At 40.8% G+C, this 27,336-nt stretch overlaps 1 long non-coding RNA gene across 1 annotated transcript; it reads left to right on the top strand.

Moving 5' to 3' along the window:
- Positions 1–484: 484 nt before the first annotated feature.
- Positions 485–8,392, top strand: LOC108501697. The gene is made up of 5 exons (XR_001876262.1): positions 485–500; positions 1,327–1,384; positions 2,349–2,530; positions 4,272–4,427; positions 8,288–8,392. It is a non-coding gene; the product is annotated as an uncharacterized LOC108501697 (long non-coding RNA).
- Positions 8,393–27,336: the final 18,944 nt, after the last annotated feature.

Raw genomic sequence — 27,336 nt, 5'->3', positions numbered from 1 at the left:
AATAATTTATTACCTATGCGACACAAAAAAATTAAGCCATGCTGCAGCCACATCTCAGCATTAGCTCTGCCACCTTCTGAGAGTGTTCTTACCAAAGAGAATTCTAACTTTGGGTTTTTTTATGAAAATATGTTTTCTGGGATGGGTTCTATTAAGATGAGATGAAGTGTATATTTATTATATTCTGCGTGAGGTTCATTACCAAAATAGTTGAGCAAACAGTCACAGATGTGAACCCCCTGTGCTATTCTCCCTGTTTTTCTCATAGAAATGTTGTATACTGAGACTCCAGACTCTTTTGTCTGGGAACAGGATCTGGCTTGCCTGATTTGGAAAGCACCTTATGCCTTAGCAAATGTGCTTTCAGGATGGAGTTAGCATTTCAGTAACTCTTCAGGTCTAGCTGAGGTTGGGAGCCATGGGGTTCCAGTGCCTATGACATCTACCTCTGCGGCCACTTGGCCAAGGTTGTTCACTCTGTTACCACAGCTGGGGCCATGGTACAATGTGAAAGAGAATATTCTTGATGTTAATGCAAAATGTTAATGAAACATTCTTGATGTAATGAAAAAAAAAGGAAGATGAAGTGGCAAAGCTAAGGAGAGAGGAGGAACTCGTTCAGAAATCTCTCAGCCTTGTTGCTTTGTGTGCCCTGGGAAGCTAAGACATACAGACATGCTGTGACAGGCATATGCCAGCATAGTGATGTGCTCTGAATAAACTTAATTCCCATCAGGACACAGGAATGGTTGCAAGGTCATGCCAAAGTCTGCCTTGTCTGGGGGTCTGCCCCTGAGTGGCCAAGAGCCACACAGGGCAGACAAAGCATGGGCTTCTGGAGAACGCTGCCCAGACCGCTGTCTGCAGACAAGATGAAACTTCTGGTTTTCCCCTGTAGCTGCTTTTTCTAGACTGCTAGTTCATGGAATTGGCGTATAATAGACCATGGGTCTGATCAGACTTTTCTTCTTAAGGGAAGACACTGGTGACTTTGTTTAGCCTTGTTGTAAGTGGTTGAAATAACAAACCCAGTGAAACCACAAACCCACTTCATGTGCCAGAGCCCTGTGGTAAAATGTCTGCAGAGCTTTAAAAATGCAACACAGAAAATGGAAAGCTTCTGCCACATAAAGAGCACTCACTCAAGCCATTGACTGTTCTGTATCAAGTTAGAGATACATTTCATGCATGAAAGGGAGAACTAGATTGCTATAGAGGATGACTGCATTTTCCATGGAGGGAATTTATACTTTATTTAATAGCTGTGACACAAAACCCTTTTTGCAAATCACTCTGTCCGAATACTAAAGGGCTTTTTTTTTGCAGAAGGACAGAGCATCTGCAGAAGCTGTCAAGAATTGATGTGCCTTTGCCTCAAGTCGGAGTAATGTATTGACTTTCAGCACGATTAGGATGGACTTTTGCCCAGAACAGGCAAATTAGTTCTGAATGAAAATTGCTCTTCAGAAGTGGCTTTTTATTAATGATGTTATTATTATTTTATTTTAATGTAATTAGGGTTATGTTCTTAAATCATAATTGTCATTGTTATACTTCCCTTAAGTCAGCATAGCATTACATTTAGTGGTCTTAGTAATGATGCAAACGGGTTGTGAATCTCACCTGCCACGGATAGAGCCTTCTGTTTCTACATAATTTGGTTGTGCTTGGAACAGAAATTGTCCTGGAGATGCCTCAGAAAGATAGTGTCTTGATCATAACAATTACCTGAGACTGAAAAGCCATCTGGTTAAAATCAGGTCTTCTTATGTGCTTTATGTACCATCTTTGAAGGATATTCCTCCTTCCCTCCTGAAAAATTAGAACTGACCTGTTTAAGCATTTTCCTAGTCATACTATTTAACAAATTGGTTTTTAATAGCTGCATTGGGCAAAGAACTATTTGAGTTGAGCCTGTGGTGACCATTTTCCTGCAGCATTGGGATAGATAATGAATCTCTCTGTTCCAAGGACCTTGGGAGCCAGGGAAGGGTTCACTAGGCAGGCCCAGAGGGTACATTTCTAGGTGTATTTTAATGTCTTGAAGGAGAGCAGCATAGCAGGATGCTGTGGAAAAGTTGACCTTCCTGTCTTGAGAAATAAGGATACCATAAGCGATAAATGAAAAAACCCCTCTGTGTTCCCTCTCCCTCTCTAGTAATGAAGTAACACTGCAAGGAACAGCCTAGCCTTCAATTTAATTTCAGTCACTCATGCATTTTTTACCCATGACATCACCCTGAATGATTAGGAAATTATGACCAGGATGTGAACTCAAGCAGAAGCTTAGGGACTTTTCTCTGTCACAAGGAACAAGAAATGACGTGACTCATGCCATTTTTCAACAGGTCTCCCGTTGGGTATTTGTGTCCCATGCTGCACTTGGTTCAGCCATCTTTCAAGCTGCTCCATGTCAGATCAAGTGGAAAGGAGACCACAGCCAGCACATGAGAGGCAGTCTGGCTGGGGAAGTGAGTAAAAGGAAGACATGTTTGAGTGACGAGATCAGCGAGGTGTCATAGCAGCCCAGGTGAGCAAAGATCAATGATGAATTGACCTGCAATGAAATCAAATTTGGTATTACTCCACCTTTACCTCTCCCTTCAAAAATATGACCATTAGCCTTGTTTCAAAGTAAAAGAAAATCAAAAGCCATTTTAATTTTGCCAGAGGAAAAAGATTAGGAAAAAAATCTGAATTCTCGCACTTTTGTGTTGTGATAACATCCATGCTTCCCATCATAGGTTTGAAGATTGGCTTTCTGAGTGTGGTTCTGTCAGCAGATGATGCCAGCCACTTTGAGAAATGCCTGGTCAGGTTTCTATCATAACTCACTGTCTTGTAAATATGTTTAATTTCTGTTTTAGCAGAGACTGTCTTCTAGCTGAAATACAGATATTTCTGCATTTATCCTTCACAGAAGTCATAAGGCTTCTGGAGATTACAGACAGGCATTACAAATACCTCCCTCCAAGCCTCACTCTCTGCGAAGTTCAGTGTCATCTGGCAGGAGAAGACATCAATCACTACAGAGAAGCACAGGCTAATGTTTCTAAGCCAGTCCGGGCTGCTATCTGCTTCCCAAATAGCTTATCCTATCAGTTGTTTTTATTGAGATTGATTCCTCGTATATTGCTAGTTCGAGGATATACTCCATTTATATTTATCTTGTATTGTAAAGCTAATAATCAACATTGTTACTGTAGTTATTTTATGAGCCAATTTCTTAGTACCCAAGGGCGTTTTTATTACTTCCCTTTTGGCCTTTCCTTCAGAGTACTGAAAGTATACAATGCAGGTGGAAGAAGTGTTGTACACACTTTGTATCAAAATTCATTGGCTGATTAGTATTATTTCTTTTTTTTTATATCTTTCTTTTATAGCTTTTTGTTTCTCTAGTTCCGCCTAGAAAACTATCCATGGAGGTTGGAGGCTAGCCTGAAGGCAACTCTAGTTTAATTTCATGTTCTCCATATCACCTGTATGAAACAGAGAATAGGCAAGATGCCTTGTCCCACTGATATTTGATGATAGGTCAATCACACAGATTATTATGAGGCAGCAAGGTTGGCCACTGCAGCCACTCTCATCCTGCTAGGGATATTTTCTGTGCTGCAGATATTTCCCCGAGAAAAGCTACTCCCAGTGGAATGAAGTAAATATGACAATGGAGAACTGGATGGGGAAGGATTAGAAGATACTCTGTTTCTCACCTTCTGCACTCAATTCAGCATCACTTTATGCCTGCAAAACATTATATCTGAAATTTTGGGTTAATAATTAGCTATCAGAGAACTTAGTGAATTTTCTGTCAGGCTGAATATTGCACAGATATATATGAGCATTTGTACCTTCAGCTTGTTATGGAAGATGACTTATTTACAGAAGGAAATTTTCATCCAGAAAATTAGGAACTGAACATGAGGCAAAATGACATAAAGTTGGTCTCATTTCATTTTTGACAGTGAGTCTATAGGCTGATGACATCCATACTGCTATGATTACTCTGAAGTTGTCTTAAAACACGTGATCTAGTGGAGACTACACATACCTTCATTATTGTCAATTAGTGCAGAACAGTATAAAAGATGAGCCAACAGCCTAGGCCCAGAGGCTTCTCCAGTAAGTGAATTGATTGTGTCAGTCAGAAGGGACTCCAGATTTCAGGGCCGGGAGGGGCCACTAGATCACCAGGTCTGACTTCTTAAATAATACAGGCCATAACTTTTACTCTGTAACTTGTATCTTCATAATATCCTCTTTTCTCACAGATGGATGATTAGGCAAGAAGATAGTAAAACAAAGGGAAGCACATCTGTCTTCAAAGATATAAAACAGCTACAGACTGGGTACCCTGACGCAGGAGCACACCGACACTTGCTGACCCCCTTCTATCAGCCTTGAAGCCCAGTGGAGCGGGACAGGTGGTAAGTCTATCTAGATCTCTTTAATTCTTGAGCAGACACTGCTAGTTTGGGATGAAAATAGCCCACCTGGAGAGTATTGAAACCCTATCAATGCTGAAGTGTCAATATGTCTGTCAGTGTTGGCATTTTGGGGGCAGCATCTTCTGGGTGTGAAATTGGTCCTAATCTGGGAAAAGGACCTGGGAGAAGGTTCCCTCTTTAGCCTGTGATAACTTAGTAGACCTATACACGTACCGTGTATGGATTCTCACTGCTATTTATATATAAAAAAATTAATTTCTTCAGAATAATGCTTGTATAGTTCCTTATATTTTGTAGCATTCAAGACAAACAGTGATTGTCACAGATGTCCTTCACAAGACTGTGTCTCAGTCTCTTGAATGGCTGTGAGTATCTGAGGGACAGCATTGTAAACCAGTGCCCCCAAGAGTGGAGCTGGGAAACCAACCATCAGCTGCATGTTGGGTTTTTAGTGGTTAATCCAAAGCCTTCCACTATTCAGACGAAAGATTAGACAGACAAAGAGTGAGCCTCATAGCTTTCTAGGGACACTTTGAGCCTAAACGGACCAAAGAAGAACTGGAGGATTTGTGGACCCAGCCTTATGTCCAGTAGATGAGCTTGATCAGATTGGATACTCTCTTTTTCATCTCATGACGGAGCACCATACTGGGAAATTTTTACTCTGTTACTCTTTCCAGTAAATGACTGTCTTTGATGAGATTTCCTCTGGAGTCACTCACCCCTTAAAGACACAAAGTCCGACTAAATTAAATTTAAAACATGACCAGATCTGTATTTATCAGTTTATAAATTTTATCTTATTTTTTCCTAGAAAAGGACCTAAAACTAGCTTTAAAGAGAGCTACAGGGCACTTCTTGAAGTGCCAAAAAAAAGTATTTTCCTTCGGGTCTAACTTAGGCTTTGGGAAAATAATTTTTTTCCTAATGTGATTTTAAATTACTAACTTCTTCAGTGGCTTTAAATTACTCTGCAATAAACAGTACATAACCTTACCTAAAAGGAGGCCTTTTATTCTCAGTCTTATTATCTGGATTCTCAATTTTTTTCCAAAGGTGTGAGTAAGAAGAAAGAAATGTTTTAGAGTATCTGAGTCAGAATATCCTGATGGGAGATGCCCATCTTTCAGTGGCTTTATAGAAGACAACTTTTCTCACCTGTAGTTTAGGCACAGGCTATAAATCCTAGGCGATAGAATAACATAGTTTCCAGGGGAATCACACTCTTTCCATTTGTATCCTGCAATAAAATCACTAAGTTTTTCCCTGTGAGTTTTGTTGTGTTTTGCCAACCACACCACCAGCATGTGATATAAGTTGCTGACAAGAGGAGAACATTGCCAACTCAGCTAATTTGCTGAAGCATGAATGCCCAGGGCCATTTGAAATGCCCTGGGCAGAATGGGATGTCCACACAGGGCTGAAAAATACAGCACAGGACCTGAGGGAGAACTGTGGTCTTCTTGAGGATAGGTTGGATACCCCAGGATGTCTTAAATGAAATAAGTTCCCATGTAGAGGTAAAGTGCTGAAGTTTGAATAAAACCTAAAGCCATCCCCTTCCCCTCTCTAGACACGGTCACAGTCCCATGAGGCTACATAACCTCCTGAATATGTAGAAGACCGTAAGAGTAACAGCAGAGTTCATCAGCTCTGCCTCGTGATGGCATTTTTAACATCTGGACGTATAACTGCAAGTGACTAGTGACAAGGAGACAACGGCTAAGCATAATATCAACATTTTGTTAACCGTGTTTGCAAAAGCAACCAGCCCCCTTCACCCCTTGCCCTCACTGCTGGAGCAGGAACTCCCCAGCGGCTGCAGCAGCCTGCATGGAGTGGGGAAATGGCCTCACCATGGGGGGATCTCAGAATCAGACTCCACCTCCGAGCTCCCCGAGGGCAACCCGGGGTCAAGCAGGGCCTCCCGGGCTCCCACTGCTTGTGTGGTTGCCGCTGCTCTCCCCCAGCCACTCGCTGAAGCAGCGGGTGCAGACACGGTTTGGGAAGCGCCGAGGTCTGCAAATTCCTCCTTTCTATCCTGACATTCTCTGTTCATGTTTTCACAGACCAGTGTTGATGATCACAAAGTATCCGTGCTATTTCTGAGCAGAGGGTTTTCTGTTGGTATAAATGAGTGCAGGAAATGTGATGCTTGGATGGGGCGATCCATGCTATGCTCTACCAAAGCCACCAAGCTATTATGGTTAGCAGTTGCCCCAGCATCATGTCATTCCTGCAGGAACATGGAACATTTTTTTCTTTCTTTCTTTCTTTTTTTTTCTTTTTTTTTTCAGTGTCCTCACATTTGTCCTGTGCAGGGGAATTTCACAAACTTTCATTCTAGCCTATCCATGGCCATGGCAAGTTCAGCCATTTCAAAAGACAGTGATTCAGGGTACTGTTTACTTCTCAGTCTGCTGGAGGTCTAACCTTCAAAATCCAGTGCCAGAAGAGACATTCCTGTGTTGGCATCAACTGATCAGGAGAGGATAGAGAGACAGGAGAGGATGCAGTCATTGCAGGGAGGATGCTGTGCAGCTATTTAACCGCTACATGTGATGATGGAGCACACTGGCTTGTGCTCTTTACCCCGCCTTTCTCTCAGATAGACCGCACTCCATGTATGTGTGTACAGGTGCACATTTGCTGGATACATCAGAGGATTGTGACAATAAGATTAACTAGCATATAACAGGAATAATGGGAAAGTATTAAAACTTGGTAATATGGTCCTTGATTTCTTCAGTTAAAGTTTACACTTTCACCTTTTCTAGTCAGCCAAATTGCTGTGGTAATTAATATACTGAAAAAACATTTGGGTTTGATGTAATGCTGCGATTTTAGCCTTAATGCATAGTCTTGATTTATCTAACTACTTGTCTGGGGTCTTGTGAACCTCTGTAGCAGATTGATGTCTCTTCAAAGCCATCTGGAAGAAGATCTACCCACTCTTTTTTTCCTCTGCTCTTTTAATTGGAACTGCCGGCTGGCCCTGTGTATCAGAGCAGTACAAAGGCTGAGAAAACAGAGAGGTCTTACACTAAACTATTCGAAAGGGCAGCAGGAGACGTCATCCATTTTGTGTATAGATATGTTTAGATAGATGTGGTAAACCATGAGAAGTGGATGCCTTGACAGGTTACTTTTCAAAGACTGCTGATTTGCAGTGACCTCTGACTGCTTTCAAAACAGCTGAATTCTGCAGACTCTGGTAATCCGAGATAGAAACTGTTTTGAAGTCGGCTGGGTGTAAAGAGCCTATTGCTGCCCTGGGTCTCTCAATACCACAGGAAAAGTAGAGTAGGGGGAAAAAAAGATGCTGTAGCTGGAAACTCACTTGTCTGATTTTGTATGGGACAACTTGCTTTGTTTGCAGGACAACACCAGGATGAAAACCATGCACCTATATGCTCAGAAGTTGTCGGTCCCCCCCAGGCCAGCCGTTGCCTCTGGCATGTGTATAAAAATACTCTGTTCCTCGCTACATGATGCTTTCCTATTCTGTGGGAGCCTCATATAAACATATTTCAAATGCACAGCATGTTATATACTATGTCGTAGTCGCAGTTCTATAAAATGTAGACTGTGTAGGGAGAGGTAGGAGCACCACTCTTTTCTCTCAAACTATTTTATAGATTAAAATAATCAAGCTAGCATAATTCCTTCCAACCTGTACTGGGAGTCTGCTACCTTTCTGTCAGACATGTAGAAGTTCTTGAAAGACTGCAAGTTTTCTTGTTTTAGTTTGATTTTGTTTTCAATGTTAATATACGATTTGATAAAAGATATTCCCCCTTCTAACAAAGTTCTGGACTACCATGTATTTTTTATTCTAGGCCCATAGGACTGCATGATGCTGAGGACACTCAGAAAGAAGCTGTTCTTACATGTCTGACCAGCCTGCTCAGTGGACATCCCGGTTTACCCCCCAGCAGAGACAGGGTGTGTGCATACAGGCCTCTGTCTGCCTTTGGACACCTCCTGGTAGGATCCCAGTTGCCCTTTCCCCCTGCCCTAAACATCCAGTTTTAAGGGATTCTAAACATCTGCTTCCAGATGTTCATGTGGAGATTATATATAAACCCCTTGAATTTAATGTATTTTTACTCCCTTAAAAACACAACACATTTTTATTTATCTAAACTCGCAGCAGGCGCAGGACTAGGGGGAATAGACTGTCAGTCCTGTGGTACGAGGGTAAAGAAAAGGAGAGTCAGGATGACAGGGTCCATGGAGCACAGCCACCACAGCTGTGGCAGGTTAAGGAGTACCCCCAGACACCTTGAATCCCAACCAAGTGGCTCAAATGCAAGAGTAGTTACTCCCCCTTGCGTGTGTGGAGAAGTACCATTGAAACACCCAAGGAGAGCTTTTAAACTCATGACAACTCTTTTGCAGCAGAGGTTGCTTTGCAGCAACAGGATGAAGGATGGCAAATGTGGCAAAAGGAAGGATGTACAGTGAAGGAAAAGGTACAGATGTGGTGTGTCTGACAAACCTAAGGAATCTGCACTGAACACGTGTAGAGCAAGATTTTTTTCAAAGGCTTAATAAATTGGGCAGATTTGGGCAGATTGGAAAAAATGTCTGTTTGTGAGATGGCAGGTCTCAGCGTCTTGGTCCAGAGAATCATCCTGCTGAAACTTCTCAGCTGAGTGGCTGAAAGGTTTCCTTTTTTAATATGGGCAAAAATTATGTTTTTAATTAGCCTCTCTCTTGTGTAGGTATCTGGTCCATTTTGATGTGATTTCCAAGAAGAAAAATCACTTGGAGATACAGGGCCACAGTAGAAAATTTCTGCAGAATTGAACTGATTTGTTTAGTTCAAAGTTCCATGTTTATTGAAGTTAAAGTAGTAAATTATCTAGGCTAATTTTCTTATGGTATCTCTAACTCATCCATTTTAATAAAAGCCTCACGTGCACTTAGAGCTCGAAGCTTAATTCCTAGAGCTGCTAGAGTAATTTTTGATGTTGAATCATTAAGGAGAGGAGACATCACCATGTTTTCGATGAGCAAGCTTTACTTATCACCTATGATGCCTTTTGTTACCATGGCTGGTATCCTTCTCCATAATAAAAATAATTTGCCTGTTATCTGTTCATGTTCAACAACCTTGTCATAGAACTCAGTTCTCAATTAAATTGACTGGGGGCATCCGCAAACAATTATTGCCAACATTTGTTATTCTTCCTCTTAATTATCGTGGTCTTGGAAGGATCTGTTTGAGGATGTCAGATTTCATTATGGAAAAAACCCAAAAAAATAATTTCTAAGCCTTACTTTTACCGGAAAAAAAAAAAATAAAATTTGATTGTCCTGTTAAGCCCCAGAACCAAGACGAAAAGTGAAAGAAATAGAGAATTATCCAATTATCCAAGGGTTTTTAGACAGTTTTATAACTTTTAAAGCCATCTCGTAAGTTTGATAATCTTAGTATTGCCTTTTGCTTGATTTGTATTGGCACTTCCTCAGTATATTAATTTAGTATGTTAACAGTTTTACAGAAATATGCTAGGTGCCTAAAAGCACCATGCAAGATTAATGATTGCTAACAAAACACCCTGAATGGGTTTTGTATGATTAAAACTCCCCCTTGCAACTGGGAAAATGTTATCTCTGCAATTGTCACTGGTGTCTGACTCAAGTAAACAATCTCTTCCCTGCCCCACCACTGTTCAGATGCAGATCCCAAACTGGTGTAAGTCAATACAATGTCATTAACTTTTTCAGCTATTCTGAGCTGTAATTCTGACATATATAATCCACATTTTTAGATACAGATATGTCTTTTCTTCTGCCTTAAGAGCCATGTTTCCACAATATTTTGATCTTGAATTGAAAATTGAGATTGAATTGAATGTAAATGAAAATTGAATTTAGTGTAAAGTCCTGTAATTGTTTTACTCTATTGTTAGTATAGAAATTATATCAGTATTAGGTTTTAAACTTAAGGCAAAGCTATTTTATACAACAAAACAACTACACCAGAAATTTTTTTGGTTTATATATGTTCACAGCTAATTTAGGGCAAAATACTTTTTTCAATACTGTTTTTTACACCTTAAATTCTGCATATTTATTGAGAATTTAGTTCAAAGATTTGAGTGGATTTACAGCTGAATTGCTAAAGTCCTTTATATACGTATGTATATAAATACATAGGCTATATCCAAGAAAAAAAAGGAACTTTATTCAGAAAAAAAGTCACTTTCATTCTGGTTTTTACACTAAATTTGTTTTTAATTGTTAAAAACAAAAATACATTCATTACTGACCTTCTAAGAGTGATTTCATTAAGCATATGGGGATTGTGAAGAGTGTACATGAAACACTGAGGTTAAGCTGCTTTCTGTAGAAAAAAAAACAACAAAAAACCAAACAACCAAACAAAAACAAACAAACCAAAAAACAAACAAAAAGAACCCCCAAATCTTCCCTTCTAGCTTATAAAATATTTCTTTTTTCTTGCAGTGATTTATCATATTATAAAAGTATCATCAACATATAATTCTCATGTTCTCCAGTGCATAAGAAACATACATCTTTGCTATTATGGACTGAATGAACACATACTTCCAGAACCATGTTGTGCCACATAAAGAAACATATGGAGATAGGCAGGACTTGTTAATTTGTTCTCAAAAGGATACAGATAAAAGCAGATGCTGCGGTGCAATAAATTACTCTTTTTTTGTACATTTTCTTATGTCTGTTTTTTAACCCTCCTAGTTGACACAGAATTTCCTTTGCAGTATTATTTATTGCCAGCAATGTTGCTAGGCTGCCTGAGAGGGCAAAATGGAAAACTTTGTGAAGTGTACTTGGAGAGTGTTCTTTTAAACCAGATGATTTGTGAGTAAGTCTTGGAGAGTAGATATGTTAGCTGTCTTGTAGTGGGCTTTTACAGAGTGAATGAAAGACTCTGGAAAATGTTGCTTAATAGGGAATGTTTACCAAGATGTACTTGAGTTTCTCACCAGTATGTGGGCTATAATCTTCTCAGCATAAAGTAAGATCTTCCGTTTCTCCACTTGAAGGCTCTGTGAATGTTGGAAAGTTATATTTTGGAAAATGACTGTTGATTTGGGTTTGCCTCTTATAGGATTTTAATTACTGGAGAGTGCCATCATCACTCTTCAGAAAACTAGTTTTTTACTATGTGTTTCAAGCAACATGCCAAAATATTGGAGGCATCACTTCTGAAAATTTTAGACCTTGAATGGCCTGGCATGTCCTTTGCCTTTTTAGAATGGCTTTAATGGGAACTTTCCTTAATTTGGGTCTGGTATAGAACAATATATATATATATATTATTATATACATAAAAAAATAAAAAACAGCAACTGCCAAAGATGCTCAGAACTCCTAAGAGCAGATAGTTATACCGTGAGCACACCTACACGTTGAGCGTGTAGGTATGTTACATATATTTCTGTATGGGCATGTTTGAATACAGGGACACGTGGAGGAAGATTAGCTTCCAGATTTGTGAGATCCCGTGGGTGAGTGCAAGGAGACAGCTGGGAAGGGCTGGGGGAGGTATGCCTCCTGAGGATCATGGCATAAGGAGCAAGGCATGGCATAAGGAGCAAGGCATGGCACTGCTACCCAAACCATGCACTCCTTCTCCTCCTCCTGCCACTAACCAGCTGGCAGCTGCAGAGAGGAGGGATGAGGGATGTGACGTGGGAAGCCTGGAGCAGGGGGCAGCAGGAAGACTGGAGGCAGGGACTAAGCCCAGAAGCTTAGTCTCCAGCCTTGAACATGTAACCCGTGCAGAAATGCCACTGGGAGACTGAGCTGCCAGGTGGGCTGGTGGAACATAGGAAATGGCTCCTGCTGGTTCAGTAACTATGCTTCACACCTTATGCCCAGAGATTTGCCTACAACACAGGAATGAATATGTTTCAGAATCAGATCTGTTTGGGAAAGATCCAAAGCAGCTCTGTTGATAAAGGTTTGCTGGCAAACCCGGTGTTCCCTTCATATTCACCCACACATCCCCATGGGGTTCTCCCTGCTGCCACCCCCCGTGTCAGACCGTGGTGTTGTGGTGGGATCTGTTGCAACAGACTTGTGGGACGTGGCTCCATCAGCCACAGTGTGCACAGGTGCTTTTAGTTTCCACTTGTCTACCTAATTCAACACCCTGGACTTTTTGGGGTTGAATTTTTATTGCATTTTCCTTTTGCCTTGAAGAGGTATAGTAAATGCTGCTTTAACACAGTAGTAGATAGGTCTTAGGTTTTTTGGGGGTTTTTTGTTTGTTTGTTTGTTTTAGCTTCATAAGCATTATTCTTTCCTAAAAAAAAGTCACTTTTAAATACATGTACAGGCATCCTTCTACAGATGTGCCCACACATGTTCCTGCACACACTGGAATTTTCAATGCAAATTGGTCAATTGCATTTGAGTGCCTGCAGCCACTGAGTATCTAATGGAAACTGGTAAACCTTTTTTTATGCACCAATGGCCACAGTAGTGAGATCAAATACACCCCACAAAATCTGAATGAAAGTGCTGTATGCATCTGTTTGAATGTAAAGGGCAGGTAAAAGTGAGGGAATGGCAAATGCATCTGTGCATCTCAGAGCAAAACCCAGACGTGGTCTGCCCCAAGAGAAAAAGGTCCTGGCTTTGTCAGAGATACATCTTACGAATCAATCCATTTAAAGAGTATAAGTTTTAAAATAGAGAAATTTGCTAAACTTAACTAAAGCTTGACATATCATGTTGTGGAGGGATCATTTTGTGTTGCTCTGAAATCTGTGCACTTCTCATGGCTACATCTGCTTTTTAAGTGCTAGGAACTGACAAGCTAGCTATTTCTGGCAGAAACTGAGGGATACCTCAGCTGATATTACAGCAAAAAGGCAGGTAGTTTTACGGTACATGTGTACAAATAATGCCCCAGAATGTAGCCCAGATCAGGTCAGTGACAGTTTTGCTACTGTCCTCAGCATCAGATGTTTCAGTTGCCTGAACAGTCCCCCAGCTTGGTCAGCAGCCAGGACACAGATCTGAACATGTTCTCAAAATACAGTCAGTGCAGTCCATGTTATCTTTACAGATGAGAAAGTAGTGGGGAGGCTTTACACTTGACTAGGGAGAGAGGACGTTTTTATCATCTTTATGTTCAAAGGTGTGCATGAAAATAGCACATACAATTAAATAGAGCAAATCCAATACAACATCCAACTTTGGCATTCAGATGAATAGTGTTGAATGACTAGTGGGCAGGTAATATGTTACAAGCTCATCCAATTATGTGAAAATCATAGGGACCCCCGGAGATAATCTAGTCAGTCCAAACTCCTGCTCAAAGCATCCAAATAAACTGAATAACAATATTAACCTGAAAGGTCAACCAGAAATACCAGTAAGATGGAAAATTTATTTGTGGACCTAGACTTACTGCAGACTTGCAAATTTGGCCTGAGAATAGTTTATAGTCTTGACTAGCATTCAGAACTTATTTGTTGAAAGGGAATATTTCCATCTTTTTTGTTTGTCTAGTTTGGTTTGGTTTTGTTCGTTTGGTTGGTTATTCATTAACTAAGTGTAGATTACATGAGTAAGCACTGGAGCCAGTCATCACAGTGGAAGATGGTGACAGCAGAGGTGTCCTACTGACATAATCTGCAAGGCAGAGCTAGGGAACAAACCAGGACAAGACAAGAATGGCTTAGTTTGAGTTGCTTTGACTGGCTTTATTTTCAGTGGGGAAAGAAAGCCACTTCCATAGCGTAAATATCTTCTATCAAAAATTGGCACCTATGAGAGACAAGTTGCTTCTCTGCCCCTCTGGTGGCTGTAGAGGCCATTTAAATAATGAGTTCAGGGGTGATATCTATCCTTCACAAGGCTGAAGTCCAGGCAATGAATTCTGCCCTACTGTGTTCAAAGAAATGTTGAAGAAATTTGTGTCTTTCTCAGTGCTGCTGGAAGGAGAATGAGATAGTGAAGTTTTGAGCAATTCTCCCAGAAATGTGCAAAGCTGCAAAAATTCAGAACCTATTTGGGAATCCTCAGCCATCAATAACACAGGCAATAGTAAAATAACAGCAGGACGTTTTACTTTTAAACGCTTCTCATAAAAATGAGGGGAGCAGATTGTTTATATTAACCTTTCTGGGAAATGCAATCAAATTGTCCTTGAAAAATGTTAAAGAAGAAAAACATAAGCGTGACTTTCAATAGCCCTTAACAATCTGTGAACCGGCCCATTGCTAACTGTCACACACAATGTACATTTTGTTTAGTGATTTCTGTTACACTGCCACTCTCTATGAAAATGTTTAAAAGAATAATTCAAGCTGCATGATCCCAGGTGCATAAACATGTGCTCCTCAAGCCAGCAGAGAAACTGCCGAGCCTAGCAGGATTGTCAGACCCACGGGTCAATTCAGGGACTAAGAAAATCATTTCCTATTTTCCTTTATGGATTTGGAGCATGCTGGGATCAGCCAGTCTAGAAAAATAGAAAGAAGCTGTGTCTTCTGCAGCAAAAACAGAACCGGGAAATGAAAGATGCCTCCAGCCCTGGCCAATTCTGTCAAGGTAGAATGGAGAAAAGGTGTGGTTCCTGCTGCCTGAGGCTCCCGGAGGCTGTTCCTACCACATTACATGCTCTGCAGAGCTGTGTCCTGCCTTGCTGAGAGCAGCAGGAGGGGGACTCGGGCCCCACTGTGACTGAGGTGGTTAATACCTCACACCAAGCTTCCTCAGCTGAGGTCCCCATGCCCTTGGCTCCCCCTTCAGCATATTTTTCAGGCACTTGAATTGCTCTTCAGAGGCCTTCAAAGGTGCCTACCTTTCCACTGACTAAACAAATAGGCTTATGTAAGATTTCAAGCCTTAGAGTACAGCCCTGTTCCTCCATGGGAATGTGTGGTTTTCCACAGACTGAAGCCCCTTTGCTGTGTGCTCTCTTCTCTGGTGGAAGAAATTAGTGACTAAACAGGTCCCAGTTCACCATTTTTTATAACGTTCAGGAGGTCACAGACCAGCTAGCAGCACCTTAAATAGCTCTAAATGCAATTGTCAATATTTGTGATGCCATGTGATGGACAATCCCTAAAATTCGTAATAATTTCTTCTTTTTCCCTCTCTTTGTTCATGGCTTAGCTTCTTGCTCCAGTTCTTGCCTGGCTGAAGCGTGGCAGGCACTTGGAGTGGTCCCCTGGCATGGGATGGAAGGAAAGTGCACCAGTTCATAGTACTATGACTTCAATAAGCTTGGGCAGTCTCCAGCTTGTGACAACACCATCCTGTGACGACCCCTTGGCCAGCCCATGGGGTACATGAGATCATTCTAACAAACACTGCCTTGTGAATGACAATCCTCTTTTCTTTTTGTTCTTGTCCCTCTTTCTTCCCCATCAATCTCTAGCACTTCCCCTTCTGTTCTTTGTGGAGAGGTAGTTACCTTGGATGTGCTGATAGGCTTGCCCAAAGATTCTTAATTCAGCATTTTGCAGAGCTTTTTTATGGTGTTAGGCATTTTCAAAAATTAAGAGTATATAAATAACCTTCTCTATACTGATGGTAGATGACAATTTTATTTTTCCCTTTAATACCCTGCAAAATATGTTTTGAAAGGTAGGGGGAAAAAAGCAAAAATCAAACAAATATTATGTGTTAATTTTTACATTGAGCACAATAGTGAAGATGGCACGGAGAAGAGAAAATAAAGTGAAAAAAGAGCACCTTATAAAATGCTTCAGTTTCAAAAATTGCACAATGGTTTTCAGTTTTCCTTTGGACTTAAGAGTTGTTACTCTATCTCCTTGCAGTTCAGCACCTAACTCTGATTCAAACAGTATGTAATCTCTTTGGAAGCCAGACACCCTCTCAGGAGAAGGAAAGAAATGGTATGGTTTTTCATGAAAGTTTGCGATTTTGAGAAGGCAGCGGTATTGAAGGATTTCCTGCATGCACTGTATGATCTATGCAAAGTCGGACAAAACAGTTTCTTATATGAATTAACAGGATATTTTTGGTTTCCATAGTATCCATACCTTTATGTTCATAGTAGAATCAAACACTGCTTTAGTAGCCTGATGCTCTGAAGCATATTAGCAGAGGTAAAATGAAACACGTTTGTAGAACTTGACCTATTTCAGATTACCTAATAGAAAGCAGAAGATGGAAGGGTTATCTGTTGTTTCTATTGTCCTCATCTGCTTTACACTGGCAAAGCAATAACATTGAAAATGCTGCTTGGAAAACATTAAACATTTCCCTATGGAAATATTTGACTGTTAAGGGAAAAATCCAAACCTGGAAATTTATGGCTTGAATTCTCCTATCTGGAAACACTCAGGGTTGTGATAGGTGAAGTGCAGAGGGGTTACAGCTGTACTACCCTTTAAGATTATGGTTCCCTGCTAGGCTACATCTTCCATGGTGCAATGGGGAGGCTGAGTAAGGGGGGGCAGGCAGATCATTGATCGATCGATCGATAGATAGATAGATAGATAAACACAGCCCACATACAATGAGGGCTACAAAACTACAAATGCTATGACACTCGGAGAGGCATTTCATGGCAGAAACACTTCTTTGTTTGCTTATTGTCCAACATCTGATTTTTTTTCCAGTTTCAATTAATTGGCAAGTAAATCACTTCTGCAAAATATTCTTTTTACTTGTGCATCACACTTTCCTTTGCAAAATTTCCAAAAATGTAATTTTTCAAGAATTTCTTTGCTTCTTTTCATGTATTTTTTAACATGGGTGAAACTATCCTTCTGCTGACTTGACTGGTTCATGTTGTGAAAAAAATGATAGGACCTATAAAGGTCCTCTTCCATCCGTTTGTTTGGATCTGGGTTCCATTAGCTCCAACCTAGAAGTTTTGGATTTTTATCCCCATCTTTGATAAGAAAGGAAAGACAAAGAAGCCATTTTTTAAAATTAATACCTCCCTGATTGACGTTGATTCAGTTCAGAATTCACAGTCTCCTTTAAGCTCTGGGGTGGACCAAAAATGCTCAAGTAACCAAAGAATCAGCAAAATGTTTTCTTAAAAGCAGAGAAAACACAGATGCTTGAGCACGAAGAAAACCATTTCATTTATCTTAGAAATAGAGAACTTTGTGACCCCAAAGGATATTTGAGGATTTGTTTTAAATCTTTAACAACTTGCTCTGCATGATTTAACAGCATGGACACACTGTTTTGTGCACACCCTATTACACCTACCCAAACTGACCCTAACACTGTCAATATACTTCAGCAATCATGCTTTTCACTACCAGTGAATTGAAGACTGTTGGCCCTGACCCCTAGTATCCCTCATATAGCCGTCACACGTAGCAGTCACCTGCGCTCAGATGCTTTTTGTGTATGTGATTGAAACAAATGAATGGCAGGAAGTGCTTTATAGTAATACGAACACAATCTCCACAGGATTAGCAGCAATATTCTTGACTTCCACGGTTAGTCCTTTACAATTTACAATGATTTTGATTTATCTCCTACTGTTATGCTCGCTTTGGGGTTTCTGGCTATGTTTTCAGGAAAAAAATTCAGCAGAAAGGAAGCCGTAACTTTTTCTCTCGCTCATTTAGGTCACAAAATGAAGCTGAGAGAGAAAAATCAGTAGCTTTCAAATGCTATTACCTTGCTAATGATAACTCTCATCGCATGACAGTTCTCAAACTGATAAGACATTCCAAACACCCACAGAAAAGTCAAAGAGGTTTTTTAGTGCCCCAGCTCTGTCTCGGCAGCTTGCACATGTTTTCAAACATAATTTCATGCCTGCTTTCTGACAGCTCATTAAACAAAGGCCTCTTGGTACATATAGTGCCCATCTTCCTGCTGAGATTGTAACATATTTATGGTGTTTGCAGATTGCTGGCTGTTTGCTCTTCTACTTCACAGTGTCCTGCCTGCCAAATGCTTATCAGTCTAGTGAAGGTGACAGTTTTCCCCATTTGTGTAGGTAGCAATGGTCTTGTGTTTGACCCTCAGAGGCAAGAAGCAATATGATTAGAAGAAGCTCCTGCAAGCAATAGATAAAAGCAATCACACAGGAGAGAGACAGTGAGGAAGAGCTCAGGGGAGTTGGCTGATGTTGTGGAAGCTGATAGCTTGTATTCAGGGAAAGCATTGGCAGTTAGTTAGCTAGACAGCTGGTAACATCCAGACCTTGTGGGATTTCAGCTTCAGACAAAGCAAACAAGGATTCAGGAGTGTTGTGAAGCTATCTGGAGCAGTGTACAAGGGCAATCAGAGCTACTCACTTCTAATCATCTGCCTCTTTCCTGCCATTAAACTCTCATCATTATACATTCAAACCAATAAAGTTTAGTGAATTTTGCATCTTCTGTTTTCTTTAAAAGCTGGTGTCAAGTCCCTGCTTTCCTTATGAACAGAACAGATGAAGACATCTTTAAGCCAGCCACTACCATTCATCCATCTGTCCTTGGAGGGTGGCAGGGGAGTAGGAGCAGGTTTCTGCTCGTACCACCACCAGCATCTGAAGTATCTGTTCCACTTCACTGGAGTAACAAAAGGGCTGAGTTTTTTTTTTTAAAGAATTTTATTTTCTTTTTTCTACTTTTTGTCAAGCCTATCGCTTAGTCAGTATTGAAAGAAAATGCAGTGGCAGCTCTGTTCAGCTGCCAAAACCTAATCAACACAAAGAACCTTTCGAGTAGCTGTCAGACGAGATTATGATATTGATCCTATCTATGTGCATGTTCCAGGAAAAGGAGCATCTCTTTAACTAAAAGTCAGAGGGTGACAGATAATGAAAGACAAATATTTTACAGCTCAAAGGATCGTTCTGTCCTCACATTAGGAGATCTGTCTAATTATAGCTGAGAGAAGAACTGGCACCTGTGCATGTTTGCTGCTGTCTCAGCTTGTACTCTGAGCTTCTCATCTCTCACAAATAAGCAGGTACAGAGTGAGTCCCAGCATGATCATAAGGGTTTGAGAAACATCTATGCCACGAGGGAGCAATATGCGTGATTTAATAGATCACTCTCCCCTCTTTGAGACAGTAGTGAATCAAAAATTTTAGGACTTTTCCAAGGAGAGCAACTTTGGGATCAGAGACAAACTCAAGGCTCTGTGTATTTCTGGTCATTAGTGACAATATGACATTATTTATGACATCAGTGAAGTTGAATTCTGGGTCTTACTCCCAGATGGTGAGACAGGTAGCCCTTTGGGTTTGAGTACAGATAAAATAAAATGGGCTTAGATTTGTCAGACTAAATGCAACCTACAGCAGACAATTAAAGTAGGACAGAAGAATCATGGACTACAGGTCTAAATGTTGTCCCAGTTCTCTCCAAGCCTAAAGGTAGACAAGATGAATCCCACTGCAAGTACTCCAAGTTCCATATTCCAACATAAGAATGAAATTAGCAAGAAGAGCCTTTACTTCTGAGGGGAAATAGGCCTCAGATGAGTCATACATATACTAGGAAACTCCCAGAGAATCAAATACCATGCCTGCTTATTTATCTGTCACCCATCATGGTTGGAAGAGAGTAATACCAGTAGTCCAAGAGGTGCCTTTGATGGATGCAACATGGATTTTTAAGGACCAAACACGAAATGAGCTAGTATTGATTTAGACTGCTTTTAACTTTAGTTTAATTTTTGGGGGCCTTTTTTATGCAATATAATTGCCATTTTATGTACGGTGTAAACAGCCTGTGAATGGATCTCTGTGCAGTACTGCCATAGTCACCGTGAGCAACTACAGCCCTCTGAATATACCCTAGACACTCCAGATGTCTTGTCACCCAACCCAGCTGCATACCCCTGTCTGTTTGGACTCCAACTCCTGTCACAAAGCAGTAGCCTTTTTTGTCTAGCTATTACCATGTGAGTGATAAGATATACTAATAACAAATAAATTAAGCCCTAACTTACAACCCCCCTCAGACCAGCATGCAACTCAGGTCAGAATCTGCATTCAATCTTTTAATCCTGGGTTTTCCAGATACTGCTTTTGGTCTCATGGGTCCCCAGGAAAGTCATTTAGCCTCTCAATGACTCATGTTCCCCATCTCTGGTGAAGCAATTATGGTTTCCACCTACTGTGCAAGAGACGGGAAGGATTTGTTTCTCAAGTATCACAGAGAGCCAGGGAGAATGTCCTGAAGAAGTGCTGTGAAAGCAGCACTCTACAACTCTATGTAAAAATCAGTAAAATCCTTTGGATTGCAAGGGGTGTCAAAATTATATACTTGGTATTTAAGATGCACCTTCTTACAGAATTTTCTGCACCTAAAGTCTGCACATCATAAAACCCATTTTGGTTTTTATCAGGAACAAATAGGGAAGATGTATTTTAAATAACTGTCCCTGGATCCTTCCTAGACTATGTTAGTTGTCACAGAACTGTTGGTAAAGAAAATGTGTTATTTTAGTGTGTGTTTTTCCCTGTGTAATGAGCTACCACATCAGTCAATTTTGTTCTCTGTAATACATCAAAGCAATGAGAGTGCATTAAGAACCAAATGAGGGTCTTGGCCTCTCATCTTAGTTTTATCTCCCCCAATAATAATGAAGCCGGGTAACTTCCTAGAAAATAACAAATTGATATAAAGAGCACTGGTTTGCCAGCTACTGTCATTGCTGATGGATAGTCCTACAGCCTGAATGGGTTGTCCACATAGCTATTTGTCAGCACTGTCTGTGAGGAGCTCTGTGATAACATACTGTGCTAAATTCACTCTCATGTCTACAAAGGAATAAAAAATGGCTCATTTGAGTCAATAGATGTCACACAGAGTAAACAACAACAAAACCAGGGCACAATTATATTGTAACCTCACCAAAAAGATACCCCCAATGCTGAATGGGTTGCTACTAATTTAGGTGCCTGGGAACCTGGGTATATACTAGTATGTTTAATCCACTGTTGGTTTGTTATCTTTCTCTCATAAGATTTAAGTATGCTTACTGCTTGCATGTACATACAGGAAAAGTGGCTTTGCATTAAATGCCTATGTTTCTATTATTGCATGCAAACACTGTTTTGCAACTGACAATGATCATTCTTTTAACCTTATTGATATCAAAGGGTAAATTTATCGATGTGCAGACTTCTCTTAAAAAATAAAAAAGTGTAGAATTTTGCTTAATGTCTGTGGTTCAGAGCTGTTCACTGGAGCCTGTTTGTTGGGCAACTGATCAAAATGGACCACATGTGACACTGGAGCTTGACAAACAAAACAGATGGCTCTGCTTGTATATGGCTGAGTGCTTCTCACACCACATCTCTTGGTATACCTTGAACTGCCTTTAAAAAAAATCACTTTATGCTATAAAATAAATGCATTGAAACACTGAATTGTATAATGTTAGATGAAGGACAAGAGCGACCATCATACGCTATTGGTACTGCAGACAGTTGTCAACATCTTGAAGCACAGTGACATGTTGCTGTTTCTAATGAGAAACAGACAACCCCAGCTGCCACAGAGGAGGACATCAGTTCCCTCTTCACCTCACTCTTTCCTCTCAGTCAGCTGGCGAGTTTTTCTTCAGAAAAACAAGGAGTGGCTGTTTCAGCTGACGGTGAAACATCTAGCAGGTTCACTTGGGAATATTTGCAGGGTAACCCTGCTTCATGTTTTCACCAACACACTGGCATTGCAAGTCAAATGGGATGTTTTGTGCATTTTCAGGAAGGAAAGGGTGTCCTGCTTATTTTGCAGGGTGTTTCAATACATCAGATTTCCAAAGCAGGATGAAGAACTCTCCTTCATCAGCCTAGTTATAGCATAAGGCTGCCAAAGGCTTTTAGGTTGCTGCTCCTGACATTCAGAGCCCAGTTTTTAGTGCTAATGCCATAGCATCTTCTTTTCCCTGAGCATCTAGGATAGGTCATCTTCTGAGGATGGTAAAAGGAAAGATTTTTTAGGAGATTCCCTATGTATATTTAGTGGCCAAAGACTGATACAACTTTCACCCAGGCTATGTGAGTGAGCACTCATAGAAAATTCCCTATTTGATTGCCTTGGGTGCTCAGAAGAAGGAGTGACCCAGGACTAAGTACAGAGAAATGGATGATCAGGCTAGAACTGAGACAATATCTTAGTTTCCCCCATAACTATTTCTCTTTAGAAGTTCAATTGTGACTGACACTATGGTCTGAAGCAGTTGTCATGTTGATTTTAATGAAGAATAAAATGATCCAGACTTTTTTTTTTTTAAACAAAGGCTTAAATGACAGTAAATTGCTGCTTTAATAATAAATTGCTCAGCATTACCTTGATAGTACATTTGCTCCCAGAATTAGTCTGATTCAGTTGTCAAGTATAAGGCACGCCACACATGGTTCATAAAGACCAAAAAGCCCTATGTCACACTGTGTATCATGCTATCTTAATTGGGGGAGCTGAAGTGAAAGGTTGAAACTTGATCAGTTGTTGGATTAGGAGACTATGTGAGGAGAAACAAAGAAATGACCCAGAGTAAAATGGAAAGTACTAGAAAGGTTATAGCTTGACCACACACATTCTTTAATAATGCATTTCCAACATAAACAGAGCCACAGGCACTTGGCATAGAAGACAGCTTCTCTTTTTTGCAGGTCATCAATATACCATGTTTACATTGTCAGGCTGGTCTCAACAGTGTTAAATTATAAATTAGACTCAGTGCAAGTAGAGATGTAAACACTCATCTGTATACTACAGCAGCCATAATATGGGCTAAGCAATTCATCCCTTTCAGGTAAAGATTTTAATAGGAAGCTTGGGAAAACCTGGACTCTGAAAAATTTCAAGGCAAGTGTTTAAAGGTGTTTTCGTTCTAGATGGAGCATCACTTGGGAACAATTTCAGTTAAATGCCATTTCATAAAGGTGTCCTTGGAGCAGCTTGCATTACGCATAGGGTAAAACTAAAACTGTCTCTTAAGGACGATCATCTGCGGCACACAATATTGACACATCAAAATGCCAGTGACAGTGGTGGTGACAGGAGCAGGTTATTCCAGCTTTTTAGATTAACAAATGATGACAGTTCTCAAAATACCCAGCTGGAAAACAAAGCTATTACTTTGGGAATGCAAAGGCACTGAAAACATCTGGAGGAAACACAAATATTTTCTATTGGTATTGTGACCTGGAGATGACAGCAGAAATCCCTTGGTTTCCCTGTCCAGCAAGCTGATTGAAAATTTAGTAAAAATATTTCCTGAAAACTTACTGTAATGTTGAAGTTTTGTTGATACTTTAGAAACATAAAATTATAAATGTTATGTTTATAGACTAGTAATAGTATTATCATATATTTTGTAATATTTTAGTATTATTAAAAATTGCTAGGTGCCCACTCGCCACCTCCAGACAGAGCTGGCTTGAAACAGTAGCACGCAATCGTGTGGTGAATGCTGCAGAGTTGACCTTCTGCCACCCCCTTTTCTTTTTAATGACCTGATCCTATGACACACCAAGAAAAGGAATTTGGGCAGATTTTCTTAGTAAGGCTATTCTCTTCCTGTAGCCTGGCTGGGAGTGGGCTCAAGGGAAGGCTCAGCGTGCTGGGATGACCATGTAGCCTGTGCAAGTGACCATCTGTAAAGTGCCATTTTCCCTTAACATGCGCACGATGCCTTCAAGGCACCCCAGCTTGTATGGGTATGTTAAGCCTTTCATGGAAGCAACCTGAAGTGGTCCTCGGAGACCTCTATTTCTTTTGGATAAAAGAAGTTGTGCTTGTATAAATCTGCTTATTTCTGCCTCTTCAGCTCCTTGACAAAAGAATTTTGTTTTACTTTCTCCATATGAGGCAAGAGCTGTCTCGTACTTGCTGGCACTAAAGATGGGAACTGTGCAAGCCCCAGGGCAGATGCAAATAGATGTGAACAATTTCTTACATATGCTCCAGGCTTCCTTCACAGATCACTCAGTCATACAGAGCTTCTAGATGTTGAGCCATCAGTGTTTGAAGGGCAAGATAGGTCTTCTTTTTAAGACTGTGGCTCTACATCTGCCAAGATAGGAAAGCAAATCCTAAACTTACAAGAGTTCTCTTAGGAGATTTTCATTTTAGCAAAGGGAGAGGACATTTTGGAAGAGGATGGGCAATTGTGGCAATGTTTGGGGTTCATTGTTCCTATTTTCAAAAGAGAACAATGTGCTGAATATGTCTGAGCTCCCAGATCAAAATGGAAAATGCTTTCACCCAGTATTTCTAAACTATTTCTGGACTACTTCAGTTGGAAGGGACTGACAATGAACATCAGTCAACTGCTTGACCAATTCAGGGCTGACCAAGTTAAAGTATGTTGTCAAGGGCATTGTTCAAGTGCCTCTCAAACACTGACAGTCTTGGGGCATTGTTCACTTCTGTAGGAAGCCTGTTGCAGTGTTTGACCACCCTTTCAGTAAAGAAATGCTTCCTTATGTCCAGTCTAAACTTCCCCCGGGGCAGCTTTGAACTTTTGACATGCGTCCTATCACTGGATCCCAGGGAGAAGGGATCAGTGCCTCTCTCCCCACTTCCCCTCCTCAGGAAGCTGCAAAGGGTGATGAGATGGCCCCTCACAGGACATGTCATTTTCACCAGTCTCGTTGCACTCCTCTGGACACATTCAAGGACCTTCACATCCTTCTTAAATTGTGGGGCCCAGAACCACACACAACATTCAAGGTGAGGCTGCACCAGTGCTGAATACAGAGGGACATTCACCCCTCTTCGTTTCTATTGCCAGTGTGCTGTCATGGAACCTCAGCTTAGCCTAGGTAAGGGACACTGGTGCATCTACAGAAGAAAAACATGGAGCCTCTAGCTTCACAGTCAGACTAAAAGCCAGAAGAATCTATTCCAAGCCAAGAAATATGGCTTGGAGATATTTTCTGGAGGCAAGGCTCTCTGACAGAAGGATGTTGAAATGACTATTGATCGTTAATACTTACTTGCATCCGAATAGAACAGAGGGTCCAGTGAGAACTGGGCTCCATTCTGTAATCTGATAGACACACACATGTTAAAGCATAGTGCTTGTGGCAAGCTGATTATAGATATTTAATGGGACATTTTAATTAATACATGCACTTTATATCACAGTAGCCCAATCAAAGGAGGCATAGCTGATACAGGGGAGGAATAGTGCATGTCTGAGCAGTACCTTGAATTCTTGGGGTTTTATTAATCTGTTTCACTTAGTGAATCACAAAATGTGAAGTCCCTGAAAGAACTTTTTGGAAATTCTATTTTGGGGAAATCATGGATTATATCAGATTCTAGCTTGCTTTATACATATTCATAAGATTCTTTTTTTTTCCCCCAGATAAACCAATGATACTGCAATTGTAACATTTTTTAGGATACTTGAGATACAGTCCTTCTTCATCATTTCCCCCCATCCAAAGCAACAAACTAGCCAGTGAAAACTGAAAGAAAGAAACCAAACTCCACTATCCTTCCTGTGGTCACTATCATCTGTCTGACAGGGGCTTGGATCAGTTGTGTTTGCTTCTCTATTATTTTACCCATGTCTGACTGTAAAGCTAATTGAAAGGGTTGCTGGTGTGCCCAGGAGACAAGGAATATAAAGCTGTTGGTAAGCATAATTTTGGACCCTGAGTTCACATCTATATTTTGGTGGGGGGAGTTGTGCTCAAATTTGCAATTGAGGCAATTGTGGTCATTCTGCCTGTAAAGGCAGAGCTCAAAGGTGAAACCATTTTCCCCAGTGATGGTCTTTTCCTGCCTAGGAAGCCAATTTATCCACTTGTGTCTAGAGAAAGGGTAATTGCCAGCCCACAGGCAGTATGGATAATCAAGGAGCTGGGCCCCAGTCTGAATTCTCGTGCCAAGTTAACATACTGGTAGAGAGACAGCCTTTACTCAGGGATCAGTAGAAATTTCACTTTAAGTGGCTAAAGTAGTTGCAACAGTATTGATTTGCAGGGAATTATATATCCTTAGTCCTTGTGAAAATCTGGCTTAAATAATCCAAATAACGTTTCAGTGATTAATTTTCAAGCATGTGGTTTTGCCACCCACACCTATAAGAAGCGGATTTTTCGGCACACAATGCTTGAGGGAAGCTGGCCTACAATCCCCATGGAAACTGGGCTCACAATAACAAGATGAGTGAGATCTTCCAGCTACTTAAATTGCTATTGATCCAGCCGGGAATCTGATCAAATATGTTTGTCTTTATTACCAACATAATGAGCGGGTTGTATGGGGAGCTGATTTCATTTGCTGCTAGTCACACTGGGGCAAATCTTAGAGCCACCAATGCAAGTGAATGATACTTGTTTAGAGCCTGTGGCCCTTCTGGAGTTTCTGGCCCTACTGACCAACTTGTAGTCGTGCTTTATAGGAGTCTAAATGAATGCCCAGTGAATATAGGGATTAATCCTTGTCCCCAATTCAGTAAGCACTAGTATCACGCTATAGGGGCCTCTGGTGGTCTAGTGGTTAAGGTGCAGGACTCTCACCGCTGCGACCCGGGTTCGATTCCCAGCCCCCTGGGCAGATGGAGCTCGTCAGCCTTGTAAGGCAATCCATCTAAGAGAAGGTCACTCTAAACAAACCTACGTCCTGGGGACCTCACTGACACTGTCCAAGTTTGCTTGGCCCCGGCAGATGAACCTCAGGATTAAAGGGTGGGCTCAGTTCAGCGCAAGCTGTGTCTCACCTAAAAAATCCACTGCGCAGGCTCGAAGGGTTAATGACCTTTCCCAAATCTTCGCTCGCGAAGACTGGCCATTATTATAGTATCACGCTACACTGAGAGGCAGCAAAACTTCTTATCCTGTGGTGAGAAGTATTCCACTTCTTCCATGCAAAATAAGACCAATAAAATTACAGATGAATTGTGTGTTGTTATTTTCTAAACATAATATGTCACACATCACAGTGAGTTCAGAGTTAGGAAACTA

Source organism: Lepidothrix coronata, unplaced genomic scaffold, assembly GCF_001604755.1.
Source record: "Lepidothrix coronata isolate B3197 unplaced genomic scaffold, Lepidothrix_coronata-1.0 Scaffold106, whole genome shotgun sequence".
Lineage (NCBI taxonomy): Eukaryota > Metazoa > Chordata > Aves > Passeriformes > Pipridae > Lepidothrix > Lepidothrix coronata.
This window is presented reverse-complemented; position numbering and strand designations above follow the sequence as displayed.